The sequence below is a fragment of the Somniosus microcephalus genome, unplaced genomic scaffold (assembly GCF_052327205.1).
Source record: "Somniosus microcephalus isolate GS21.2 unplaced genomic scaffold, FLI_Smic_1.0 unresolved_chr2, whole genome shotgun sequence".
Lineage (NCBI taxonomy): Eukaryota > Metazoa > Chordata > Chondrichthyes > Squaliformes > Somniosidae > Somniosus > Somniosus microcephalus.
This window is the reverse complement of record NW_028225180.1, coordinates 57,428,129-57,438,534: the sequence shown is the minus strand read 5'-3', so window position 1 is coordinate 57,438,534 and position 10,406 is coordinate 57,428,129.

The window sequence follows — 10,406 nt, the reverse complement described above, 5'->3', positions numbered from 1 at the left end:
TCCTCTCTCTCCTCTCTCCACCTCCTCTCTCCTCTTCCTCTCTCCTCACTCCTCTCCCTCTCCTCCTCCTCCTCTCTCCACTCTCCCTCTCCTCTCTCCTCTCTCCTCCACTCCTCTCTCCTCTCTCCTCTCTCCTCTCTCCCTCTCTCCTCTCCCTCTCTCCTCTCTCTCTCTCCTCTCTCTCTCTCTCTCTCTCTCCTCTCTCCTCTCTCTCTCCTCTCTCCTCTCTCCTCTCTCCTCTCCCTCTCTCTCTCCTCTCTCCTCTCTCTCTCTCTCCTCTTCTCCTCTCTCCTCTCTCCTCTCTCTCTCTCACTCCTCTTCCTCTCTCTACCTTCTCTCTCACTCCTCATCCCCTCTCTCCTCTCTCCTCCTCCTCTCTCCTCTCTCCTCACCTCTCTCACTCCTCTCATCCTCTCTCCTCTCTCCTCTCTCTCTCCTCTCTCTTCCTCCTCTCTCCTCTCTCCTCACTCTCTCTCCTCTCCTCTCCCTCTCCCCTCTTCTCTCATCTCTCCTCACTCCTCTCTCCTCTCTCCTCACTCTCTCTCCTCTCTCCTCTCTCCTCTCTCCTCTCCCCTCTCTCCTCTCCCTCTATCCTCTCTCCTCTCCTCCTCCCTACTCCTCCTCTCTCCTCTCTCCTCTCCCCTCTCCCTCTCCTCTCCCTCTCTCCTCTCTCCTCTCTCCTCTCTCCTCTCTCCTCTCCCTCTCTCCTCTCTCCTCTCTCCTCTCTCCTTCTCTCTCTCTCTCCCTCTCTCCTCTTCCTCTCTCCTCACTCCTCTCTCCTCTCTCCTCTCCCCCTCTCCCCTCTCTCCTCTCTCCTCTCTCCTCTCTCCTCACTCCTCACTCCTCTCTCCTCACTCCTCTCTCCTCTCCTCCTCTCTCCTCTAGCTCCTCTCGCCTCTCTCCCCCTCTCTCCTCTCCCCTCTCCCCTCTCCCTCTCCCTCTCTCCTCTCTCCTCTCTCCTCTCTCCTCTCTCCTCTCTCCTCTCTCCCTCTCCTCTCTCCTCTCCCTCTCTCCTCTCTCCTCTCACCTCTCTCCTCTCTCCTCTCACCTCTCTCCCTCTCCTCTCCCTCTCTCCCCTCTCTCCTCTCTCCCCTCTCCTCGCTCCTCTCTGTGTGCTCATCCTCTCTCTCTCTCCTCTTCCCGACATACGCTGCTCGGCCCCGTTGCAAGCCAACCGCTCGAACTGTAGACCACCGCAGCCCAGGAAGAATCAGTGTACTACCTGCCACCAGCCCGATTAGCTGAAGCACCATCGATAGGATAACCAAGCCCTGCTCTCGACAGCCTCTCCTGCAAATCTTCAACTCCGCTGACTCAGAGGTGGAATGCCCACTGGTCGACGCACCGTTTCTACTGTTTCTTTCTTCCTTCTGGCTCGACCTCTGATAACTTCGCTTTCAGGGATGGATCCCCATGAGGTGGTGCAGACTGTAGGTAAGTTCGTATCTGCTCGTTGCCAGTATTATGTCCGTGTACAATTGAGACACGGACTGCAGGAGTTGATTATAACAAGTCTTTACTGAATGGGGACAACCTGGTAAACTGAAACTACAGAAGCCTGCTAGGGCCTTTTATACAGGGGTGGTCACTGCTGGTACTGCAGCCTGAGACCAGTTATTCCCTTAAAGGTACATACACAACACAGTGGTTCTTCCTTATCTAATCTGCAAGTTACATCCTCAAATAATTCCAGTAGATTAGTCAAGCATGATTTACATTTTATAAATCCATGTTGATTTTGTCCGATCCTGTCACTGTTTTCCAAGTGCTCTGCTATTACAATCTTTTATAATGGGCTCTAGCATATTCCCCACTACCGATGTCAGGCTTACTGGTCTATAATTCGCCGTTTTCTCTCTACCACCTTTTTTAAATAGTGGGGTTACATTAGCTACCCTCCAATCCATGGGAACTATTCCAGAGTCTATAGAATTTTGGAAGATGACCAGCAATGCATCGAGTATTTCTTGGGTCAATACCTTAAGTACCGTAGGATGTAAATTATCAGGCCCTGGGGATTTATCGGCCTTCAATCCCTTCAATTTCCCTAACATCATTGCCCTACACAAATACTGATTTCATTCAATTCCTCCCTCTCATTAGACCCGATGTTCCCCGAAATCTCAGAGAAGATTATTTGTGCCCTCCTTTGTGAAGACAGAACAAAGTATGTAATTAATTGGTCTGACATTTTTGTGCTCCCCATTATAAATTCCCCTGATTCTGACTGCAAGGGACCTATGCTTGACTTCACCAATCTTTTTCTCTTTCACATGTCAATAGAAGCTTTTACAGTCAGTTTTTATGCTCCCCTCAATCTTACTTACATATTCTATTTTGCCCCTCTTAATTAATCCCTTTGTCCTCCTTTGCTGAATCCTAAACTGCTCCCAATCCTCAGTTTTGCTGCATTTCCTGGCCAATTTATATGTCCTCTCCTTGGATCTTATGCTCTCCCCAATTTCCCCTGTTAGCCACGTTGAGTCACCTTTTTTGTTTTATTTTTATGCCAAACAGAGATGACCAAATTATGTAGTTTATCCAAGCAATGTCTAAAAGATTTCCATTGCCTATCCACCGGCAACCCTTTAAGTAATGTTATCCAATCCATCCTAGCCAACTCACGCCTCATACCATCATCGTTTCCTTTATTTAAATTCAGCACCCTAGGCTCTGATGCAACTACTTCACTCTCCATCATAATGAAGAATACTATCATGTTATGATCGCTCCTCCCCAAGGGGCCTTACACAACAACATTGCTAATTAATCCTTTCTCAGTTACATAATACCCAGTCTAAGATGGCCTGATCTCTAGTTGGTTCCTCAACATATTGGTCCAGGAAACCATCCTGCACATAGTCTAGGAATTCCTCCTCCACAGCATTGTTACTAATTTGGATAGCCAAATCTATATGTAGATTAAAGAGTTACTGCGGTGGAGAGAGGCATAGTGGGCAGAGAGGGAGTCAAAGGGAGAATGAGGGTCAGATTGAGGGAGAGAGAGTCGAGGGAGCCAGACAGAGAAACTGGAGGAAAGAGAAGGGAGTCTGTGGCGAGAGACTGGGGAGAGGGAGAGCGACTGGTGGAGAGCAAGAGACTGTGGGTCGAGAGGGAGAGACTGGGGAGAAAGCGAGAGACTCCTGTAAAAGAGAGAGAGACACTGGGTGAGGGAGACTAGGAGAGAGGAAAGAGACTGGGGAGAAAGAGAGAGACTGGGGAGAGATAGAGAGACGGTGGAGAAAGAGAGACTGGGGAGAGAGAAAGAGATTAGGGAGAGAGAGCGGAGACTGGGGTGCGAGAGAGCGAGAGACTGGGTGAGAGAGAGAGACTAGGAGAGAGAGAGTCTGGGAGAGGGAGAGAGACTAGGGGAGGACAGAGAGACTGGGGAGAATGGAGAGAGACTGGGGGAGAGAGAGAGATTGGGTGTGAGAGAGAGATACTGGGGGAGAGAGAGAAATTGGGGAGAGAGAGGGAGACTGAGGGAGAGAGAGAGACTGGGAGAGAGTGAGACTGCGGAAGAGAGAGAGACAGTGGGAGAGAGAGCATGTGGAGGGAGAGAGACTGGGCATAGAAACAGAGGCGAGGCTGGGAGAGAGAGAGAAACTGTGAAGAACTAGATAGAGAGAGACTGGGGAGAGAGAGAGAGACTGGGGAGAGAGTGAGACGAGGAGAGAGAGAGTGACGGGGAGAGAGAGAGTATGGGGAGAGAATGGACTTGGGGAGAGAGAAAGTGACGGGGGGAGAGAGGAAGATATACTGGGAGAGAGAGACTGGGGATAGAGAAAGAGATTGGTTGAGAATCAGAGAGAGACTGGGGAGAGAGAGCGACTGGGGGAGAGAGTGAGAGACTGGGGAAACAGAGAGAATCTGGGGAGAGAGAGACGGGAGGAGAAAGAGAGCGAGACTGGGGAGAGGGAGAGACTGGGGGATAGAGAGTGACTTGCGCTAGAGAGATACTGGGGGAGAACGAGAGAGAGCCTGGGGAGAGAGAGAGTGAAACTGGGGACGAGAGACAGTGATAAATACTGGGAGAGAGAGGGACTGTGGTAGGGAGATACTGGGTAGAGAGATAGGGTGAGGAGAGTGGGGAGAGAGAGTGAAACTGGGGACGGGAGTCTGTGATAAAGACTGGGAGAGAGAGGGAATGCAGTGGAGAGAGATGGGGGAGAGGGAGCGAGACTGGGAGAGAGGGAGCGTCTGGGGGAGAGAGTGTGACTGGGGAGAGAGAGATACAGGGGGAGAACGAGAGAGAGGCTGGCAAGAGAGAGTGAACCTGGAGACGAGAGACAGCGATGGATACTGGGAGAGAGAGGGGGTTTTCCCCGATATCTGGTGCCAAGGACTAATCTCCCCCATATATAAAAGCGGAAACAAATCAGACCCAAATAACTACCGCGGCATCTGTGTCAACAGTTGTCTAGGGAAGTTATTCTGCAGTATTCTAAATAGTAGATTACTTGATTTTCTTAACAAACATAATATCCTCAGAAAAAACCAAATAGGCTTTCTTCCAAAACACCGCACCGCCGACCATATCTATACCCTTCACACCCTCATTGAAAAACATATACACCAAACAAAAAATGGGAAAATATTCGCCTGTTTCATCGACTTCAAGAAAGCCTTTGACTCTATATGGCACGAAGGGCTCTATTATAAACTTCTTCAGTGTGGAATAGGGGGCAAAGTCTATGACCTTATTAAATCAATGTATCTGAAAAACGAATGCGGGGTCAAAATTGGAGACAAATGCCATCGATTTCTTCACCCAGAGAAGAGGCGTCCGGCAGGGCTGCAATTTGAGCCCGACCCTGTTCAACATATACATAAATGAATTAGCAGACATGCTGGAGCAAAGCGAGTCACCAGGTCTCCGTCTCCTTGATGGAGAAGTGAAATCCCTGTTCTATGCGGACGACCTGGTTCTGCTGTCTCCCACAGAACAGGGATTACAGCAACAACTAGACCTACTCGACAAATACTGCCAAAATTGGGCTCTAACAGTAAATCTAAAGAAAACCAACATCATGATTTTTCAAAAAGGCCCAGATGTCAGGAAAACAAATACCAGTTTACCCTCAGTGATACCACTATAGGACACACTATGAGCTACACCTACCTTGGTCTAACTATTACAGCATCAGGGAGCTTCAGCATAGCAGTGAATGCACTAAAAGAAAAAGCCCGAAGAGCCCTATATGCAATAAAAAGAAAATTCTACAACATCCAAATCCCAATCAAAATCTGGCTCAAAATATTTGACAGCATAATCCTGCCCATTGCACTGTACGGTAGTGAAGTATGGGGCCCGCTAAATCACCAAAGCTACACTAAATGGGAAAAACACACAATAGAAGCCCTACATGCAGAATTCTGCCGAAGCATCCTTCGCACCCAAAGAAAAACGCCAACAAATGCATGCAGAGCCGAACTAGGCAGATACCCACTGATAATAAACATCCAAAAACGAGCACTAAACTTCCTAAATCACCTCAAATCTAGCTCCCCAGACACCCTTCATTTCAAAGCCTTTCAGACCCAAGAGCTAAACCCAGAAAAGAGTCCCCTGAGTCAGCTGCTACTGAAACTAAGTACTCAGCCGGACCCTGACCAGCCCCAGACCAACACAGCCGTCCAAACACCAATCCGAGTGAACCAAATCATTAAACAATGCAAAGAAACCTACCTGGAACATTGGAACAAAATAACCGAAAGCCAAAGCAGATTAGAATGTTACCGGGCCCTAAAAAGAGAATATAAACTGGCAGACTACCTCACGACCATCAGAGACACAAAACAGAGACAGACCCTCACCAGGACAGACTAAGCGACCACCAACTGGAAATTGAAAAAGGCAGATACAAGAAATCCTGGCAGCCTAGAGAGAATAGAATATGCGATCAATGTCTGGCCGGCGAGGTTGAAACAGAAATGCATTTCCTCCTAAAATGCGAAAAATTCAACACATCAAGAAACATATTATTCAACAAGCTAAGCCAAACAACCCCAGATTTCAAGGAATTGGATGACCTGTCAAAATTGAGATTAGTCCTGGGAGAAGGAGACAGACCATACCTTGGGGCCAAATATGTAACAACATGTCACAACCTGAGGACTGTTTAAAAGTAAGACTGTTTAAAATTAATATTGAACGTACCAAATGAAGTAGAAAGACTTTTTAAAATTAATATTGTTTAAAAGTAATATTGTATGTACCCAACAAATGTCAAATCGATTGACACCTACAGAATGTTGGAAAACTGTACCTTTTTGCTATGTAAGCTTTGGCAATATGGTTCTCTGTAAACTTTCATGCCAATAAAGCATTTGAATTGGAATTGGAATTGGAATTGGGTACTGCAGTAGGGTGAAACTGGGTAAGAGAGAGAGACTGGGGGAATGAGAGAGTGAAACTGGGGACGGGAGACAGTGATAGAGACTGAGAGAGAGAGGGACTGTGGTGGAGAGCGACTGCGTGAGAGAGAGACTGGGGGAGAAAGAGAGCGGGGGAGAGAGAGAGTTGGGGAGAGAGAAACCGTGCGGAGAGAGAAAGACAGTGAAAAGGGAGAGAGACTGAGGTAGAGAGAGAGAGAGAGTGGGGAGAGAGGGAGACGTGGGAGTATGAGAGAGACAGAGAGAGAGAGAGACGAGCGAGAGAGAGACAGATAAACTGACTGTGGGGAGAGACTGGGGAGAGGGAGATAGACTGAAGGGGAGAGAGAGAGACTCAGTGTCGAGAGAGAGAGGCTGGGGGGTAGAGGGAGAGTGAATGGGAGAGTGAGAGACTGGAGAGAGAGAGACTCGTGTGTGAGCAAAAGACACTGGGGAGAGAGAGATACTAGGATAGAGGGTAAGAGATGGGGAGAGAGAGAGATTGGGGAGAGATAGAGAAACTGGGGAGAAAGAGAGATTACGGGAGAGAGAAAGTGACAGGGAAGAGATAGAGACTGTGGAGAGAGAAAGCGTGAGACTGATTGAGTGAGATAGAGACTGGGGGAGAGAGACTGGGGAGAGAGTGACTGGGGAGAGAAAAGTGATATTGGGGAGAGTGAGAGAGACTCGGGGAGAGAGAAATACGGGGAATGAGACAGACTGGTGGAGACAGAGACGGGTGGAGAGAGAGAAAATGGGGAGAGAGAGAGACTGGGGGAACGAGAGCGACTGGGGCAGAAAGAGGAACTGGGAGAGATAGAGAGAGAGACTGGGGAGAGTAGCAGAGCGAGACTGGAGTGAGAGAGAGAGGGGATAGAGAAAGGAACAGGGGAGAGAGAGAGACTGGGGAGAGAGAGAGCGCGAGAGATTGGATGAGAGAGAGACTGAGGGCGAGAGAGAGACTGGGGAGAGAGAAAGTCGGGAGAGTGAGAGAGACTGGGGGAGAGAGAGACTGGGGAGAGTGAGAAACTGGGGAGAGAGAGACTGGGGGAGAGTAGAGGCTGGGGGAGTGAGAGCAACTGGGGAGAGAGGGAATCTGGGAGAAAGAGAGAGAGAGACTGGGCAGAGAGAGAGAATGAGAGAGACTGGAGAGAGAGTGAGAGACTGGGAGAGAGAGACAGACTGGGGAGAACAGAGAGAGACTGGGGAGAGGGACTCTGTGCGAGAGAGAGAGAGAAGGTGGGAGTGATAGAAAGACTGTGGGAGAGAGAGAGACTGGGGGGCGAGAAACTAGGGGAGAGACTGGGGAGATGGAGATGGACTGGGGGCCGAGAGAGCGACTGGGTGGAGTGAGGGAAGCTGGGAGAGAGAGAGCAACTGGTAGAGAAAAAGAGAGACTGGGCAGAGTGAGAGACTAGGAGAGAGGGTAAGTGACTGGGGTGAGAGAGTGAGACTGGAGTAGTGAGAGATGGGGGAGAGAGAAACAGCAAGGGAAGAGAGAGAGAGAGACTGGGGAGGGAGGCTGGGGAAAGAACGAGGGATACTGCGGAAGAGTGAGAGAGATACTCGGGGACAGAGAAAGACGGGGAATGAGAGAGAGTGGTGGAGACAGAGACGTGTGGAGAGAGAGAAAATGGGGGAGAGAGAGAGACTGGGGGAGCGAGAGTGACTGGGGCAGAAAGAGGAACTGGGAGAGAGAGAGAGAGAGACTGGGGCGAGTGGGAGAGCGAGACTGGAGAGAGAGAGAGAATGGGAGAGAGAAAGAGATGGGAGAACGGAGAGAGGCTGGGGAGAGAGGGACTGGGGAGAGACATAGGGACTGGGAGTGAGAGAGCGACTGGGGAGAGAGAGTGACTGGGGTGGGGGAGAGACTGGGGAGAGACTGCGGAGACGGAGAGAGATTGGGCCTCACGAGAGAGATACTGAGAGGTAGCGAGAGAAAGACTGGGAGAGAGAGAGAGACTGGGGAAAGAGACAGAGACCCGGGTGAGAGATAGCGAGAGAGAGACTGGGGAGATAGAAAGATTACGATAGAGGGAAATAGACTGGGGAGAGACTGGGGGAGAGATAGAGAGTCTGGGGAGAAAGAGAGATGGGGAGAAATAAAGAGACAGGGCAGAGAGAGAGAGACTGGGGCGAGCGAGAGCGAGAGACTGGGTGAGAGAGAGTCTTCGGGGAGAGAGAGAGAGACTGGGGAGTGAGAGACTGGGGAGAGTGAGAGAGAGAGACTCGGGGAGAGAGAAAGTCGGGGGAGTGATAGAGACTGGGGCAGAGAGAGACTGGGGAAGAGAGACTGGGAGATCGAGATAGAGTGGGGGAGAGAGAGAGGCTGGGGGAGGGAGAGCGACTGGGGAGAGATAGATAGACTGGCGGAGAGAGAGAGAGAGACCGGGGAGAGAGAGACTCGGGTGAGAGAGAGTGAGACTGGGGAGATAGAGAGACTAGGATAGAGGGAAAGAGATTGGGGAGAGAGAGAGAGACTGGGACAGAGAGAGACTGGGGAGATAGAGAGACTCGGTGAGACAGAGAGAAACTAGGGAGAGAGAGAGACTAGGTTAGAGGGAAAGAGACTGGGGAGAGAGAGAGAGAGGGGAGAGGGAAAGGAACAGGGGAGAGAGAGAGACTGGGGAGAGAGAGAGAGCGAGGGACTGGGCGAGAGGGAGACTGAGGGCGAGAGAGAGACTGGGGAGAGAGAAAGTCGGGAGATTGAGAGAGACTGGGGGAGAAAGAGACTGGGGAGAGTGAGAAACTGGGGAGAGAGAGACTGGGGGAGAGTAGAGGCTGCAGGAGGGAGAGTGACTGGGGAGAGAGGGATTCTGGGAGAAAGAGAGAGAGAGACTGGGCAGAGAGAAAGAATGAGAGAGACTGGAGAGAGAGAGAGAGAGAATGGGGGAGAGAGAGACAGACTGGGGAGAACAGAGAGAGACTGGGGAGAGAGACTCTGTGCGAGAGAGAGAGAAGGTGGGAGAGATAGAAAGACTGGGGGAGAGAGAGGGACTGGGGGGCGAGAAACTGGGGGAGAGACTGGGGAGATGGAGATGGACTGGGGTCGAGAGAGCGACAGGGTGGAGTGAGGGAAACTGGGAGAGAGAGAGCGACTGGTGGAGAAAAAGAAAGAATGGGCAGAGTGAGAGACTAGGAGAGAGGGTAAGTGACTGGGGTGAGAGAGAGAGACTGGAGTAGAGAGAGACGGGGAGAGAGAAACAGCAAGGGAAGAGAGAGGGTGGGACTGGGGAGGGAGGCTGGGGAGAGAACGAGGGATACTGGGGAAGAGTGAGAGAGATACTTGAGGATAGAGAAAGACGGGGAGTGAGAGAGACTGGGGAGAGTTAGAGACTGGGGAGAGTGCGACGGGGGTGAGAGAGAGACTGGGGGAGCTAGAGCAACTGGGCGAGAGACAGAATCTGGGAGAGATAGAGAAAGACTGGGAGTAAAGGGAGAAAGAAAGAGAAGAGAGAGTGTCTGGAGGAGATAGAGATTTGGGGAGAGAGGTAGTGACTGGGGGAGAGAGAGAGAGAGACTGGGAAAGAGAGAGACTGGGGAGAACCGAGAGAGACTGGCGAGCGAGCAAGACTGGAGGAGAGAGAGAGCCTGGGAGAGAGAGAGAGAGACTGCGGGAGGGAGAGAAAGACTGTAGGCGAGATAATGGGGGAGAGGCTATGAGAGGGGGAAAGACTGGGGGTTGAGAGAGAGACACTGGGTTGGGGAAAGAGAGGGAGACTGGGAGAGAGAGAGACAGGGGAGCGAGAGAGATTTGAGTGAGAGAGAGATTGGGGAAAGAGAGAGACTAGGAGAGAGCGAAAGAGACTGGGGTGAGAGAGAGAGAGACTGGGGGAGAGAGAAAGAGAGGGGAGAGAGAAACTGGGGAGAGAGAGACTGGGGAGAGAAAGAGGGATACTGGGGGAGAGTGAGAGAGAGACTCAGGGCGATAGAAAGACGGGGGAGTGAGAGAGACTGAGAGAGAAAGAAAGACTGGGGGAGAGAGAGAGACTGTGGAAGAGATCGAGCCTGGGGAGAATGGATTGAGACTG